This window comes from Ranitomeya variabilis, chromosome 8 (assembly GCF_051348905.1).
Source record: "Ranitomeya variabilis isolate aRanVar5 chromosome 8, aRanVar5.hap1, whole genome shotgun sequence".
Classification (NCBI taxonomy): Eukaryota; Metazoa; Chordata; class Amphibia; order Anura; family Dendrobatidae; genus Ranitomeya; species Ranitomeya variabilis.
This window is the reverse complement of record NC_135239.1, coordinates 60,038,758-60,055,265: the sequence shown is the minus strand read 5'-3', so window position 1 is coordinate 60,055,265 and position 16,508 is coordinate 60,038,758. Positions and strand designations below refer to the sequence as shown.

General features: G+C 47.0%; 1 protein-coding gene across 3 annotated transcripts in view; it reads left to right on the top strand.

Annotated features, from left to right (window-relative positions):
- Positions 1-16,508, top strand: part of LOC143788926 (fatty acid hydroxylase domain-containing protein 2-like) — a 325,226-nt gene that overhangs the window by 242,650 nt on the left and 66,068 nt on the right. The gene's annotated exons all lie outside the window — the stretch shown is intronic.

The window sequence follows — 16,508 nt, the reverse complement described above, 5'->3', positions numbered from 1 at the left end:
CTATGTGTAGTACTTCTGTTGTGAAAATATCTGTTTAACCCGAAAACTGTAGGTCGCCAATTGGTGTGGCCAAGAAGTCCAATTCACCTGCCCAACTTCTTGTTTTAAATCTCTCTGACATTCTCTGGAAAACAAGGAAAACAAGGAAGTTGGAAGGTGTACCTACAGCTTACCACGCCAAGGATGCACTGAGCGCCTGTACTTAATTTTCTGGTCATTGTGCGCTGATACATTCATATCAAAGCCATATAAACAGGTGTATATTATATTCCCTGAGCTTTATAGGTGGGGGATGAACATAAAATATATGTAGATAATAGGAGAATGAACACATTCCCCATATAAAAAATAATAATAATAATATCTTTATTTTTATATAGCACTAACATATTCCGCAGTGCTTTAGGGTATGTGTCCACGCTGCGGATTCCATTGCGGAATTTTCCGCAGCGGATTTCATAAATCCGCAGTGCAAAACCGCTGCGGTTTTCACTGCGGATTTATCGCAATTTCTATTGCGGTTTCCACTGCGGGTTTGCACCTGCAGTTTTCTATTGGAGCAGGTGTAAACCCACAGGGGAATTCGCAAAAAGAATTGACATGCTGCGGAATATAAACCGCTGCGTTTCCGCGCGTGCACTGCGGATTTCGTTTCCCATAGGTTTACATTGTACTGTAAAGTCATGGGAAACCGCTGCAGACCTGCTGCGGTTCCGCAGCAAAATCCGCAGCGTGTGCACATACCCTTACAGTTTGCACACATTATCATCACTGTCCCCGATGGGGCTCACAATCCAGATTCCCTATCAGTATGTCTTTGGAATGTGGGAGGAAACCGGAGGAAACCCACACAAACACGGGGAGGACATACAAACTCCTTGCAGATGTTGTCCAAGGTGGGATTAGAACCCAAGGCTGCAAGCGCTGCTATCCACTGAGCCACCGTGCTGCCCCACCTATAAAGCTCATGGAATGTAATATACACCTGTATATATGGGGAATGTGTTCATTTCTCTATTGTATATGTATGTGTGTATATATGTGCGTGTCATGTATGTGTGTATAAGTGTGTGCCATGTACATGTATGTGTGTGTATAAGCATGTGCCATGTAGGTGTGTGTGTGTTTATATGTGTATGTATATATATGTATATATGTATATATAATGTAATTTTTTGCATTATTCTAACTTGAATATATGTTATTAGTATATGTAGATGGCTTTGTATAGACACACAGTGATAGTGTGTGAGTGTGTGTGTGTTTGTGTGTCATGCACATTTTTAAATACTGGCTGAACAGACGAGAGTTCATATATATAAACATGTTGCCAATCGTTCATGAATTAGCAAAATGCTCATTTATAGGACATTTCATAACTTTCCCACATTATTATGAAAAAATTACAGCACATCCTGCACCCAACGTATGATATAATGTATTTAAGGCGTCAGTCTGTCCATTTGATACCAACTCCACCAAAATGGACACTGACTCCGACTTGCCAGCCCTCCTGCTGATACTATACATGATACATGATACTATATGGGGACAGATTGATCTATTGAATCCGCCCTTTTCTCACCATGGAGACAACAAAAACTCTTACTGTCGCCCTAATCCACTCCCACCTGGACTTCTGCAATGCTCTATTAATTGGCCTCCCCCTCACGCGACTTTCCTCTCTCCAGTCCATCCTTAATGCAGCAGCCAGGGTCGTCCATCTGGCTAATCATTACTCGGACGGGTCCGCTCTTCGCCAGTCGTTACACTGGCTGCCCATTCATTACAGGATACAATTCAAAGTACTTGTTCTCACTCACAAAGCTCTGCACAGTGCGGCACCCCCTTACATCTCCTCCCTCATTTCTGTCTATCGGCCTAACAGACCACTGCGCTCTGCAAACGACTTTCGACTAACCTCGGCATTAATCCGTACCTCCCACTCCCGACTCCAAGACTTCTCCCGTGCTGCGCCAATCCTCTGGAATGCTCTACCCCAAGATATTAGAACCAACCACAACTTGCACAGTTTTAGGCGCTCGCTCAAAACACATTTGTTCAGAGCGGCCTATCACGTTCCCTAATCAAAGTCATTTTATGGTTGTGTGTGTGTAGCCCATTCACTATCTCCATCTACCCCCCCACCCCCTGAAGATGGCTGGACCATCATTGTAAATACATCATTGTAAATACACACCTGTACTTTGTATCTCCCCACCTCATTGTAGATTGTAAGCTCTCACGGGCAGGGTCGTCTTATTTTGCTTTATTACTATTTGCTGCGGATCCGCAGCGTTTTTCCATGCGGTGTACAGTACAATGTTAACCTATGGAAAACAAAAACCGCTGTGCACATGCTGCGGAAAAAAACGCGTGGAAACGCTGCGGTTTATTTTCCGCAGCATGTCAATTCTTTGTGCGGAATCCACAGCGGTTTGGCACCTGCTCCATATTAAAAATCCGCAGGTGTCTAAAACCGCAGTGGAAATCACACAAAAAAACGCGATAAATCCGCAGTACTTTTTGCACTGTGGATTGCAAAAAGCGGAAAATTCCGCAATGGAATCCGCAGCGTGTGCACATACCCTTAGTAGGGTTGAGCGAAACGGGTCGTTCATTTTCAAAAGTTGCCGACTTTTGGCAAAGTCGGGTTTCATGAAACCCGATCCGACCCCTGTGCGGGGTCGGCCATGCGGTACGCGACTTTCGCGCTAAAGTCGCGTTTCAATGACGCGAAAAGCGCCATTTCTCAGCCAATGAAGGTGAACGCAGAGTGTGGGCAGCGTGATGACATAGGTCCTGGTCCCCACCATCTTAGAGAAGGGCATTGCAGTGATTGGCTTGCTTTCTGCAGCGTCACAGGGGCTATAAAGGGGCGTTCCCGCCGACCGCCATCTTACTGCTGCTGATCTGAGCGTAGGGAGAGGTTGCTGCCGCTTCTTCAGAAGCAGGGATAGTGATAGGCAGGGTACATAAAGCTGCAAACCGCTTGTGCTGTAGCGATTTCCACTGTCCAACACCACCTTTTGTTTGCAGGGACAGTGGAAGCTACATTTTTTTTTCCTCAGCGCTGTCGCTCATTGGGCTGCCCTAGAAGGCTCCCTGACCCTGATAGCTGCGTTGCTGTGCCTGTGTGTGTACGACGCTGTGCAAACCAACTGCTTTTTTCAAAGCACAAATCCTCTTGTTCCTTCCTTTCTGCACAGCTATCTTTTTTGTTTGTCCACACTTTTTATTTAATTTGTGCATCAGTCCACTCCTTATTGCTGCCTGCCATACCTGGCTGAGATTACTGCAGGGAGATAGTAATTGTAGGACAGTCCCTGTTTTTTTTTTTTTTTTTGTGGGAGATTAAGATTGGCATTTCTGCTAGAGTGCCATCCCTGTGTGTGCCATCTCTCACTCAGTGGGCCATAGAAAGCCTATTAATTTTTTTGCTTGATTTGGGTACTAAAATCTACCTGAAAAAAAATCACTACATCAATCAGTGTGAGAAAAATATTGGCCTCAGGGCTTGTGTGCCACTCCTGACTCCTGTGTGTGCCATCTCTCACTCAGTGGGCCATAGAAAGCCTATTAATTTTTTTGCTTGATTTGGGTTCTAAAATCTACCTGAAAAAAAATCACTACATCAATCAGTGGGAGAAAAATATTGGCCTCAGGGCTTGTGTGCCACTCCTGACTCCTGTGTGTGCCATCTCTCACTCAGTGGGCCATAGAAAGCCTTTTTTTTGTTTTATTATTTGGTTTCTAAAGTCTCCCTGAAAAAAAAAAAAAATTCAAACAGTGGGAGAGTAATATTGCCCTTTCTGCTTGTGTGCCAGTCTTGACTCCTGGGTGTGCCATCTCTCTCTCTCAAATTGTGGGCCATAGAAAGCCTATTAATTTTTTTGCTTGATTTGGGTTCTAAAATCTACCTGAAAAAAAATCACTACATCAGTGGGAGAAAAATATTGGCCTCAGGGCTTGTGTGCCACTCCTGACTCCTGTGTGTGCCATCTCTCACTCAGTGGGCCATAGAAAGCCTATTAATTTTTTTGCTTGATTTGGGTTCTAAAATCTACCTGAAAAAAAATCACTACATCAATCAGTGGGAGAAAAATATTGGCCACAGGGCTTGTGTGTCACTCCTGACTCCTGTGTGTGCCATCTCTCACTCAGTGGGCCATAGAAAGCCTATTAATTTTTTTGCTTGATTTGGGTTCTAAAATCTACCTGAAAAAAAATCACTACATCAATCAGTGTGAGAAAAATATTGGCCTCAGGGCTTGTGTGCCACTCCTGACTCCTGTGTGTGCCATCTCTCACTCAGTGGGCCATAGAAAGCCTATTAATTTTTTTGCTTGATTTGGGTTCTAAAATCTACCTGAAAAAAAATCACTGCATCAATCAGTGTGAGAAAAATATTGGCCTCAGGGCTTGTGTGCCACTCCTGACTCCTGTGTGTGCCATCTCTCACTCAGTGGGCCATAGAAAGCCTATTGATTTTTTTGCTTGATTTGGGTTCTAAAATCTACCTGAAAAAAAATCACTACATCAATCAGTGGGAGAAAAATATTGGCCTCAGGGCTTGTGTGCCACTCTTGACTCCTGTGTGTGCCATCTCTCACTCAGTGGGCCATAGAAAGCCTATTAATTTTTTTGCTTGATTTGGGTTCTAAAATCTACCTGAAAAAAAATCACTACATCAATCAGTTGGAGAAAAATATTGGCCTCAGGGCTTATGTGCCACTCCTGACTCCTGTGTGTGCCATCTCTCACTCAGTGGGCCATAGAAAGCCTATTAATTTTTTTGCTTGATTTGGGTTCTAAAATCTACCTGAAAAAAAATCACTACATCAATCAGTTGGAGAAAAATATTGGCCTCAGGGCTTGTGTGCCACTCCTGACTCCTGTGTGTGCCATCTCTCACTCAGTGGGCCATAGAAAGCCTTTTTTTTGTTTTATTATTTGGTTTCTAAAGTCTCCCTGAAAAAAAAATAAAAATTCAAACAGTGGGAGATTAATATTGCCCTTTCTGCTTGTGTGCCAGTCTTGACTCCTGGGTGTGCCATCTCTCTCTCAAATTGTGGGCCATAAAAAGCCTATTAATTTTTTTGCTTGATTTGGGTTCTAAAATCTACCTGAAAAAAAATCACTACATCAATCAGTGTGAGAAAAATGTTGGCCTCAGGGCTTGTGTGCCACTCCTGACTCCTGTGTGTGCCATCTCTCACTCAGTGGGCCATAGAAAGCCTATTAATTTTTTTGCTTGATTTGGGTTCTAAAATCTACCTGAAAAAAAATCACTACATCAATCAGTGGGAGAAAAATATTGGCCTCAGGGCTTGTGTGCCACTCTTGACTCCTGTGTGTGCCATCTCTCACTCAGTGGGCCATAGAAAGCCTATTAATTTTTTTGCTTGATTTGGGTTCTAAAATCTACCTGAAAAAAAATCACTACATCAATCAGTGGGAGAAAAATATTGGCCTCAGGGCTTGTGTGCCACTCCTGACTCCTGTGTGTGCCATCTCTCACTCAGTGGGCCATAGAAAGCCTATTAATTTTTTTTGCTTGATTTGGGTTCTAAAATCTACCTGAAAAAAAATCACTACATCAATCAGTGGGAGAAAAATATTGGCCTCAGGGCTTGTGTGCCACTCCTGACTCCTGTGTGTGCCATCTCTCACTCAGTGGGCCATAGAAAGCCTATTAATTTTTTTGCTTGATTTGGGTTCTAAAATCTACCTGAAAAAAAATCACTACATCAATCAGTGGGAGAAAAATATTAGCCTCAGGGCTTGTGTGCCACTCCTGACTCCTGTGTGTGCCATCTCTCACTCAGTGGGCCATAGAAAGCCTATTAATTTTTTTGCTTGATTTGGGTTCTAAAATCTACCTGAAAAAAAATCACTACATCAATCAGTGGGAGAAAAATATTGGCCTCAGGGCTTGTGTGCCACTCCTGACTCCTGTGTGTGCCATCTCTCACTCAATGGGCCATAGAAAGCCTATTAATTTTTTTGCTTGATTTGGGTTCTAAAATCTACCTGAAAAAAAATCACTACATCAATCAGTGGGAGAAAAATATTGGCCTCAGGGCTTGTGTGCCACTCCTGACTCCTGTGTGTGCCATCTCTCACTCAGTGGGCCATAGAAAGCCTATTAATTTTTTTGCTTGATTTGGGTTCTAAAATCTACCTGAAAAAAAATCACTACATCAATCAGTGGGAGAAAAATATTGGCCTCAGGGCTTGTGTGCCACTCCTGACTCCTGTGTGTGCCATCTCTCACTCAGTGGGCCATAGAAAGCCTATTAATTTTTTTGCTTGATTTGGTTTCTAAAGTCTCCCTGAAAAAAATAAATAAATAAAATAGGTGGGAGATTAATATTGACATTTGTACTTGAGTGACAGTCCTGCGTGTGTGGCATCTCTGTGATTTGGTGCCACAGAAAACAGAGTGTGTAACATTGGGCCTGATTTTCCTTGTGGTCTCACCAACCTGTAAAGGGATATTGAAATCATACTGAAGTTATAGCTCACCGTGTAAGTTGTTTGACAGCAACAAATAAAGTTACTTTGGTTAAGTTTTTAAAACAATGAGGAAGTCTTGTGCAAGAGGTCGTGGCCGTGGGCGTTCATTGTCAGCTGGTAATGATGGTAGTGGTAGTGGAGCATCAGGTGGTCGTGGGGATAAAAATATTCCACCTAAGTCTGGAGCTGTGGAGCCAGGTTCGTTGTCTGGCTACACAAGGCCTCGAACGCTCTCTTTTCTGGGAGTAGGAAAACCGCTTTTAAAGCCGGAGCAGCAACAGCAAGTTTTGGCTTACCTTGCAGACTCAGCCTCTAGCTCTTTTGCCTCCTCTTCTGAAACTGGTAAATGTAAAAACAGCGCGTCGCTTGTGTGGATGTTCACGGTCAGGGACAAGTCGCTTCCTTGTCCTCTTCAGCAAAAACAACAACAAGAGAGAAGGATGCAGCAGGCGACACAACGGGTTACTCCATGGAGCTCTTTACACATACCGTCCCTGGCTTAGAAAGTGAAACACTTAACAGGCCATGCCCATTACAAGTAGATTCTGACATGGAGTGCACTGATGCACAGCCAGAGTACTATGCTGCTCCTTTGACTCAGACCACAACATTGCCCTCTCAGGGTACTGATCCACAATCGGACCCTGATGAGACTATGTTGCCCCGCCACGAACGCTATACCACCGACCGACACGGTGACACAGACGAAGTTGCACACGAGCTCGAAGAGGAGGTAATAGATGACCCAGTTGTTAACACCGATTGGCAGCCATTGGGGGAACAGGGTGCAGGCGGCAGTAGTTCAGAAGCGGAGGTGGAGGAGGGGCCGCAGCAGGCATCAACATCGCAACAGGTTCCATCTGCCGGTCCCGTATCTGGGCCAAAACGCGTGTCAAAGCCAAAACCTGTTGGAGGACAGTGTGGCCATCCGGTTAAAGCTCAGTCTGCAATCCCTGAAAAGGGATCCGATGCTAGGAAGAGTGCAGTCTGGCATTTTTTTAAACAACATCCAATTGATCAGCGCAAAGTCATCTGTCAAAAATGTTCAACTAGCTTAAGCAGAGGTCAGAATCTGAAAAGTCTCAATACTAGTTGCATGCATAGACACTTAACCACCATGCATTTTCAAGCCTGGAGTAACTACCAAACGTCCCTTAAGGTTGTAGCACCCTCGGCCAATGAAGCTAGTCAGCAACGCAACATCCCTTCCGTCACTGTAAGGCCACCATTTTCCGCACCACCGGCAGTATCTGTGCAGGTTTCTTTGCCAGCCAAAAGCAGTCAGGGTCAGGGAATCACCAGTTTTGTAGGAGGAAATATTGCATATAGGGCACCGGCGGAAACAATACCGTCTCCAACCGTCTCTCAGTCTGCCATGTCCACCGGCACACCTGAAAGTTCCACGATCTCCATCTCTCCAGTCCAGCTCACCCTACATGAGACTCTGGTTAGAAAAAGGAAGTACTTATCCTCGCATCCGCGTACACAGGGTTTTAACGCCCACATAGCTAGACTAATCTCGTTAGAGATGATGCCCTACCGGTTAGTTGAAAGCGAAGCTTTCAAAGCCCTGATGGAGTACGCTGAACCACGATACGAGCTACCCAGTCGACACTTTTTTTCCAGAAAAGCCATCCCAGCCCTGCACCAGCATGTTAAACAGCGCATCATCCATGCACTCAGGCAATCTGTGAGTACAAAGGTGCACCTGACTACAGATGCATGGACCAGTAGGCATGGCCAGGGACGTTATGTGTCCATCACGGCACACTGGGTGAATGTGGTGGATGCAGGGTCCACAGGGGACATCAATTTCGGGACAGTTGTGCCTAGCCCACGGTCTAGGAAACAGTTGGCTGTAGGCGTTCGCACCCCCTCCTCCTCGTCCTCCTGCAGAAGCTACAGCTCTTCCACAGACCGCAGTCGACCAACCACTCCATCGCCAGATGACACTGTTGCACACCGGTTGTCCCATTATGGGCCAGCTACTGGCAAGCGTCAGCAGGCTGTATTGGCTATGAAGTGTTTGGGCGACAACAGACACACCGCGGAAGTTCTGTCCGAGTTCTTGCAACAAGAAACGCAGTCGTGGCTGGGCACAGTAGATCTTGAGGCAGACAAGGTAGTGAGTGATAACGGAAGGAATTTCATGGCTGCCATCTCCCTTTCCCAACTGAAACACATTCCTTGCCTGGCTCACACCTTAAACCTGGTGGTGCAGTGCTTATTGAAAACTTATCCTGGGTTCTCCGACCTGCTCCTCAAAGTGCGTGGACTTTGCTCACATATCCGACGTTCGCCTGTACACTCCAGCCGTATGCAGACCTATCAGCGGTCTTTGAACCTTCCCCAGCATCGCCTAATCATAGACGCTGCAACAAGGTGGAACTCAACACTGCACATGCTTCAGAGACTGTGCCAACAGAGGCGGGCTGTTATGTTTTTGTGGGAGGATACACATACACGGGCAGGCAGTAGGATGGCAGACATGGAGTTGTCAGGTGTGCAGTGGTCGAAGATACAAGACATGTGTCAAGTCCTTCAGTGTTTTGAGGAATGCACACGGCTGGTTAGTGCAGACAACGCTATAATAAGCATGAGCATCCCCCTAATGTGTCTGCTGATGCAAAGTTTGACGCACATAAAGGATCAGGCGTCTGCACCAGAGGAAGAGGAAAGCCTTGATGACAGTCAGCCATTGTCTGGTCAGGGCAGTGTACAGGACGAGGTAGCGGGCGAAGAGGAGGTGGAGGACGAGGAGGATGATGGGGATGAGTATATTTTTAATGCGGAAGCTTTCCCGGGGGCACTGGAAATTGGTTGCGTGGCAAGGACGGGTTCTGGTTTTTTGAGGGACACAAGTGACGTAGATTTGCCTGAAACTGCCCCTCAACCAATCACAACCATAGATTTGACAACTGGAACTTTGGCCCACATGGCGGATTATGCCTTACGTATCCTAAAAAGTGACACACGCATTACGAAAATGATGAACGATGACGATTACTGGTTGGCCTGCCTCTTTGATCCACGCTATAAAGGCAAATTGCAAAATATTATGCCACATGAGAACTTGGAACTAATATTAGCAACCAAACAATCAACTCTTGTTGACCGTTTGCTTCAGGCATTCCCAGCACACAGCGCACGTGATCGTTCTCATACGAGCTCCAGGGGGCAGCAGACTAGGAGTGTTAGGGGTGCACAGATCAGAAGTGGCGTTGGACAGAGGGGTTTTCTGACCAGGTTGTGGAGTGATTTTGCTATGACCGCAGACAGGACAGGTACTGCTGCATCAATTGAAAGTGACAGGAGACAACATTTGTCCAGTATGGTTACTAACTATTTTTCATCCCTTATCGATGTTCTCCCTCAACCGTCATTCCCATTTGATTACTGGGCATCAAAATTAGACACCTGGCCAGAATTGGCAGAATATGCATTGCAGGAGCTTGCTTGCCCGGCAGCAAGTGTCCTATCAGAAAGAGTATTCAGTGCTGCAGGTTCAATATTAACCGAAAAAAGGACTCGTCTGGCTACCCAAAATGTTGATGATCTAACATTCATTAAAATGAACCACAACTGGATTTCGAAATCTTTTGCCCCACCTTGCCCGGCCGACACCTAGCTTTCCTATGAAAAGCTCTTGCCTGTGGACTACTGTGAATTACTTTTCTAATGTCTAATTTGCTGCAGCTGATTGTCCAGCATACGACATGTTTACACCTCCCTAAATGGCCAAACTCCCCACACGGGGCCGTGGTATCGCGACTTGGCGCAAGCACCCGTGAGACTGCTGTTTGTCTGAAGAGGTGGGTATGCTCGCTTTTGGTTGACGGCATTGCTACTGGGTCCCTCATAGTACAATAAAGTGTCTCTGGCGGTGGTGGTGCGCACCCAACGTCAGACACACTGTTGTAACATGAGGGGCCCTGGGCCTGTACCGCCGGCCACAAGAGAGTTCACCCACCCCCAGGTCAAACATTGCTCTACCACTTCCACAGTTATCTCTCACACTTCCACCAATGTTTAGTCTATGCGCTGACATCCTTCCATACCTGCCACTGACAATACCATTGTGTTGACATGTATGATGGTACTTAACATAGTCAGGGGCAGTGTCCTCTATTTACCACAGTAAATACTTTGCGCTAAATTAGTAGGTCTGAAACAAGGCAGAGGATCCCACCCCTGAACCTAATGATTGCACCCTTTAGTGTTTTTGTTTTGTTTTAATGCGAGACATTCACATTTATTTGTTGTTTTGGACTACTAACTGGCAGACACTCATTACAATCGGCCTCCGTTGACCAGACCACTGCTGCCCGTGTACCCCTGGAACCAATTATAAAGTGCCTACAGCCAGCCCATTTTATTATGTTAGGCCTTGGAAGCCTGTCTGCGGTCCCTCCTTCCACTAGGCCTCCACTGACCTGACCACTGCTGCCCGTGTACCCCTGGAACCAATTATAAAGTGCCTATGCAGCGCCCCAGAGTCCTGGTCGTTGCAGTACTGTGGCTCCGCCACTATGGGGAGCTATGGTGCGTCCGATGGCACTGAAGGAGTTCATCTGATCAGGTATCACAGACACCAATACATTTCACAGCCGGGCCTCCGGGGGGAGCTAAGGGTGCTATTCATTAGGCCACTCCCCACCATAGTGGGTAAACTGGGGGTCAGGCAGGAAGTTAGATCAGAAAGCTGACTGGGTTGGAACCAGGCAACACCTTGTGGCAGAGGGTGTTGTAGGGGAAGATACAGTAGGGTCTCTGTCAGGGGTGGGATCCTGACAGAGGCTTGGCAACGAGAACGAACGTAACGGGACCGTGCCTGCTCCGGGTAGCGGCGGTGCCCAAGAAAGGATTAGAAGAGAGATAGATTGTGCTGAGTGAGAAACGGGATCACGCAAAGGAGAAATACCAGTAGGAGTCGTGCTGTAAGACCGAAGCAACATCCTACTGAGACGCACTACCGGTGGCCGGAACGCCGAGGGAGTAGAATAACATTCAGCTTCAAGCAATACTCCAAACAGCGGCAGGACAGTCAGTCTCAGGCGGGCTGTCTAACTCAAATCACCTATGAAGTCATGGGAGGCAATTGTGGGAGAGGGGCGTCTCTAGGGTCCCGGAAGAACTCCAGGCCTACCCGTCAAACGGGTGCCGTTCCTACCCGAACCTCAGGGAGGGACGGAGGATTAGCAGAACATCATCTAGTCGAGTTGTGAGGGAACATCAGAAACAGACACAACAGTTGTGGGGTACTTTCCGTAAGCACAGCAGGGAAGGACTACAACACATAGCGCTAGGGGGAAGGCACAGATTTCCTCCTGTGAAGAGAACTCTGGAAGTGTCATTGGACCGGCCGGACTTGCGCAGCCTGGTGAGCCGTATTCTGGATTGAGGACCCAGAGATCTTCAGTAAAGAGGTAAAGAGACTGCAACCTGGTGTCCTCATTATTTACCGCGACCTGCACCCCACAACTGCACCGTTACAACACCCCTTATTGCACCGGACGTCCCCCACTGACAGACAGGGCCACGGACCGGGTCTAGCCACCGTGACAACCCCAGAACTGAGACTCAGAGGCCCGGCTCCGGGTACCCCTCGGCCCTGCGGCGGTGTGGGGGCGCTCCACCTACAGCCAGCCCATTTTAGTATGTTAGGCCTTCGAAGCCTGTCTGCGGTCCCTCCTTCCACTAGGCCTCCACTCACCTGACCACTGCTGCCCGTGTACCCCTGGAACCAATTATAAAGTGCCTACAGCCAGCCCATTTTATTATGTTAGGCCTTGGAAGCCTTATCCTTTCATTCTGTCAATCTGTGAGTCCAAAGGTACACCTGACAACAGACACATGGAGCGGTAGGCATGGCCACGGAAGGTTACGTGTCCTTTGTGGCGCAATGGGTTAATGTATTGGATGCATGGTCCACACAGGGGACAGCCTGGTAAGTCTGTCTGCAGTCCCTAATTCAAGTTGTCCTCAAATGAATAAATCTGAGCTTCCACCTTCTGGCTCTCATTAAGTGCTGTTTTTTTAAAAATTGGTGGTTATGGGCCTACTAACGGTGTCTGCCCCTGCCTGGTGTTGTCCTCAACTGAATAAAGCTGAGCTTCTACCTTCTGGCTCTCATTAAGTGCTGTTTTTTAAAAGATTGGTGGTTCCGGCCTACTAACGGTGTCTGCCCCTGCCTGGTGTTGTCCTCAACTGAATAAAGCTGAGCTTCTACCTTCTGGCTCTCACTAAGTGCTGTTTTTTAAAAGATTGGTGGTTCCGGCCTACTAACGGTGTCTGCCCCTGCCTGGTGTTGTCCTCAACTGAATAAAGCTGAGCTTCTACCTTCTAGCTCTGATTAAGCTTTTTTTTTTTTTTTTTTTTTTTTTTTAATTGCTGGATGGGGCCTAATACCTCTGTTTGCTGCTCCCTGGTGTTTGTCCTCAACTGAATAAAGCTGAGCTTCTACCTTCTGGCTCTCATTAAGTGCTGTTTTTTAAAAGATTGGTGGTTCCGGCCTACTAACGGTGTCTGCCCCTGCCTGGTGTTGTCCTCAACTGAATAAAGCTGAGCTTCTACCTTCTGGCTCTCATTAAGTGCTGTTTTTTAAAAGATTGGTGGTTCCGGCCTACTAACGGTGTCTGCCCCTGCCTGGTGTTGTCCTCAACTGAATAAAGCTGAGCTTCTACCTTCTGGCTCTGATTAAGCTTTTTTTTTTTTTTTTTAATTGCTGGATGGGGCCTAATACCTCTGTTTGCTGCTCCCTGGTGTTTGTCCTCAACTGAATAAAGCTGAGCTTCTACCTTCTGGCTCTCATTAAGTGCTGTTTTTTAAAAGATTGGTGGTTCCGGCCTACTAACGGTGTCTGCCCCTGCCTGGTGTTGTCCTCAACTGAATAAAGCTGAGCTTCTACCTTCTGGCTCTCATTAAGTGCTGTTTTTTAAAAGATTGGTGGTTCCGGCCTACTAACGGTGTCTGCCCCTGCCTGGTGTTTGTCCTCAACTGAATACAGCTGAGCTTCTACCTTCTGGCTTTCGGCCTATAGTATCAGATATTAAACTGCATTTGGCCTACTAGTGTGGTTGGGCCCTTAAAACAGTGTCTGCTGCTCTTGGGTTTGCTACTCCACTGAACAAAGCAGTGCCGCCTGTTTAGTCCTGTTACCAATTTTGAACGGCATTTAGCCTACTTTATTCTTTGGCCCTATATCTGTTTCCTCCTCATCCTGCCCATTGCCCAGCCACTGCTAGATGAGTCTGCTGGTACATTGACCCAGACCACTACATTCCCCTTGCACTCTACACAGCCAGAATCTGACCCTGCTGAAAGTAAGGTTCCCCTTCCCGCATGTTATACCACCTTACACAGGGACAAAGAGGAAGGTGCAGATGAAAGTGCAGGTTCCTTCATCAGGTGGGGGGGCATACTCGTTGGCGACGTCACTGGCACAGGGCCCCTCAGAGTACGCAAAAGTGTCGCTGCTGGTGGGAGGCGCCCCCGCCGTGCAAACACACCGCTGTACTTTGAGGGGCCCTGTGCCAGTGCCAATGCCAACGAGTGGGCCCCCCTGCTTGCTTAGGATCACAGCACTTGCAAACTTGACATACTTACCTCTCACTGCTCCACCGCCGTGACGTAGTCCACGTTTCCTGTGCCCACTAAAACCTTGAACCAGCCCTACCCCCCACAACTTTTGCCAAATGACCCCCAATTTCCAATGCCCAACTATTATTATAAAGTTAATTAAGATTGACAAGCTTCAGAAACAAGAATGGATGTTTTTGGCATTAAAATGGGCACTGTAGGTGTTTTCCTGGCCTCCACTCACTGCCGACTATGCTTCCCCATTGACTTGCATTGGGTTTCGTGTTTCGGTCGATCCCCGACTTTCAGCGATAATCGGCCGACTGCACTCGACTCGACTCTGGACAAAGTCGGGTTTCACAAAACCCGACTCGACCTTAAAAAAATGAAAGTCGCTCAACCCTAACCCTTAGTGTTCTGTCTCCATAATTCTTCATTAGTGTAAAGAGGCCGAGAAACAAGAGCCAAACGACTTCAATATTGTCGATCACACGCATTGAATGGTCTGAACTCAACGCATGTCAATACAACCAAAATGTTTGAGTGTCATGGTGCAATATGTGAGCATTGGGGGCCTCATTTTAAACTTTTGCCTAGGGCCCCACTTTGTCTAAAACCGGCCCTGGACAGATGCCATAACATCACTGTCATGAGGGGAAAGAATCGGCAGCGAGATCACGTGACCCAACTCCACACAAAGTATCGGATTAACTCTTAATTCCCCGCCATTTGTCACAATCACTACAGCCGTCCAACATCTAATAAAAGAATATAAAGAAGACGCAGACACAATGAATGGGGTTTATTAATTTTTATTGTTATCTATTATATTATTTAGTTTAATTTAATGTGATCATCCAGCGCCATTTATAGGATTTACTGCATAAAGAGTATGTGACCCAGAGGAAGGCGAAACAACCCCATGTGTGGGGAAAAATTCCTTCCTGACCCCATGTCCTGGCGATCGGCTAATCCCTGGGTCACTGCAGTGTCAGCGCTGGATGGGCCCTGTCACCCCTGTACATGGGGTATTATATACTTACCTAATACTTATATTTCTACCTTATATTTATCTCTAGGCTATATAAAGCTTATGTATAACTAAGGGGGCACTTACACTGGGCGATTATCTATACTTAGCTTTTTTTTTTTTTTTTAAATATACCTATTCTTTCTTACCTATATTTATCTATACTTATCCTTACTTATCTATACTTATCCTTACTTATCTATACTTATCTTTTTTTTTTTTTCTTTTAAATATACGGTGCCTATCATTTCTTACCTATATTTATCTATACTTATCCTTACTTATCTTTTTTTTTTTTTTTTTTTTTTTTATTTTAAATATACGGTACCTATAATTTCTTACCTATATTTATCTATACTTATACCGTATTTTCCGGCGTATAAGACGACTGGGCGTATAAGACGACCCCCCAACTTTACCAGTTAAAATATAAAATCTTCTTAAAAGTCGGGGGTCTTCTTATACACCCTATGTCGTCTTATAGGGCCGGTGAATATGTGCCTTTTGGGGGGGGGGGAGTGGTCCTGATGACGACGAGGGGGCGTCTCACAGGAAAGGGAGTATCCCCCATTACCTCATCGTAGCGCTGCAGCGTGGGGTCTCTGTGCTGGGAGCGGCGGCTGCTGTGCTGTGGGGTGGCGGCTCCTCTTCTGCAGTGTGGGGCCTCTGGTGCTGTGGGGCGGCGGCAGCGGCATATCTTCATGCAGTTGGGGCTCCTCCGGCATCTCCTTAAAGCTCGGAGGCCCCACGGCGCTGGCAGCTCCATCGGTACAATGCGGTGGCCTCCGGGAAAATGGCCGCTGCTCAGATTCAGATCTCGTCCCGAGATCTCGGGAGACGAGATCTGAATCTGAGTAGCGGCCATTTTCCCAGAGGCAGCTCAATAGGTGCGATGCGGTGGCCTCCGGGAAAATGGCCGCTGGGGGCGGAGCATGCTCAGATTCAGATCTCGTCCCGAGATCTCGGGACACGAGATCTGAATCTGAGCAGCGGCCAGTTTCCCGGAGGCCACCGCATTATACCGATGGAGCTGCCAGCGCCGCGGGGCCTCTGAGCTTTAAGGAGATGCCGGAGGAGCCCCGACTGCATGAAGATATGCCGCCGCCGCCGCCCCACAGCACCAGACGCCCCACACTGCAGAAGAGGAGCCGCCGCCCCACAGCACAGCAGCCGCCGCTCCCAGCACAGAGACCCCACACTGCAGCGCTATGATGAGGTAATGGGGGATACTCACTTTCCTGTGAGACGCCCCCTCGTCGTCATCAGGACCACTCCCCCCCCCCACCCACCATATACACCCGGCGTACAAGGCGATACCCGGCGTATAAGATGACCCCCGACTTTTAAGAAGATTTTCAGGGGTTAAAAAGTCGTATTATAC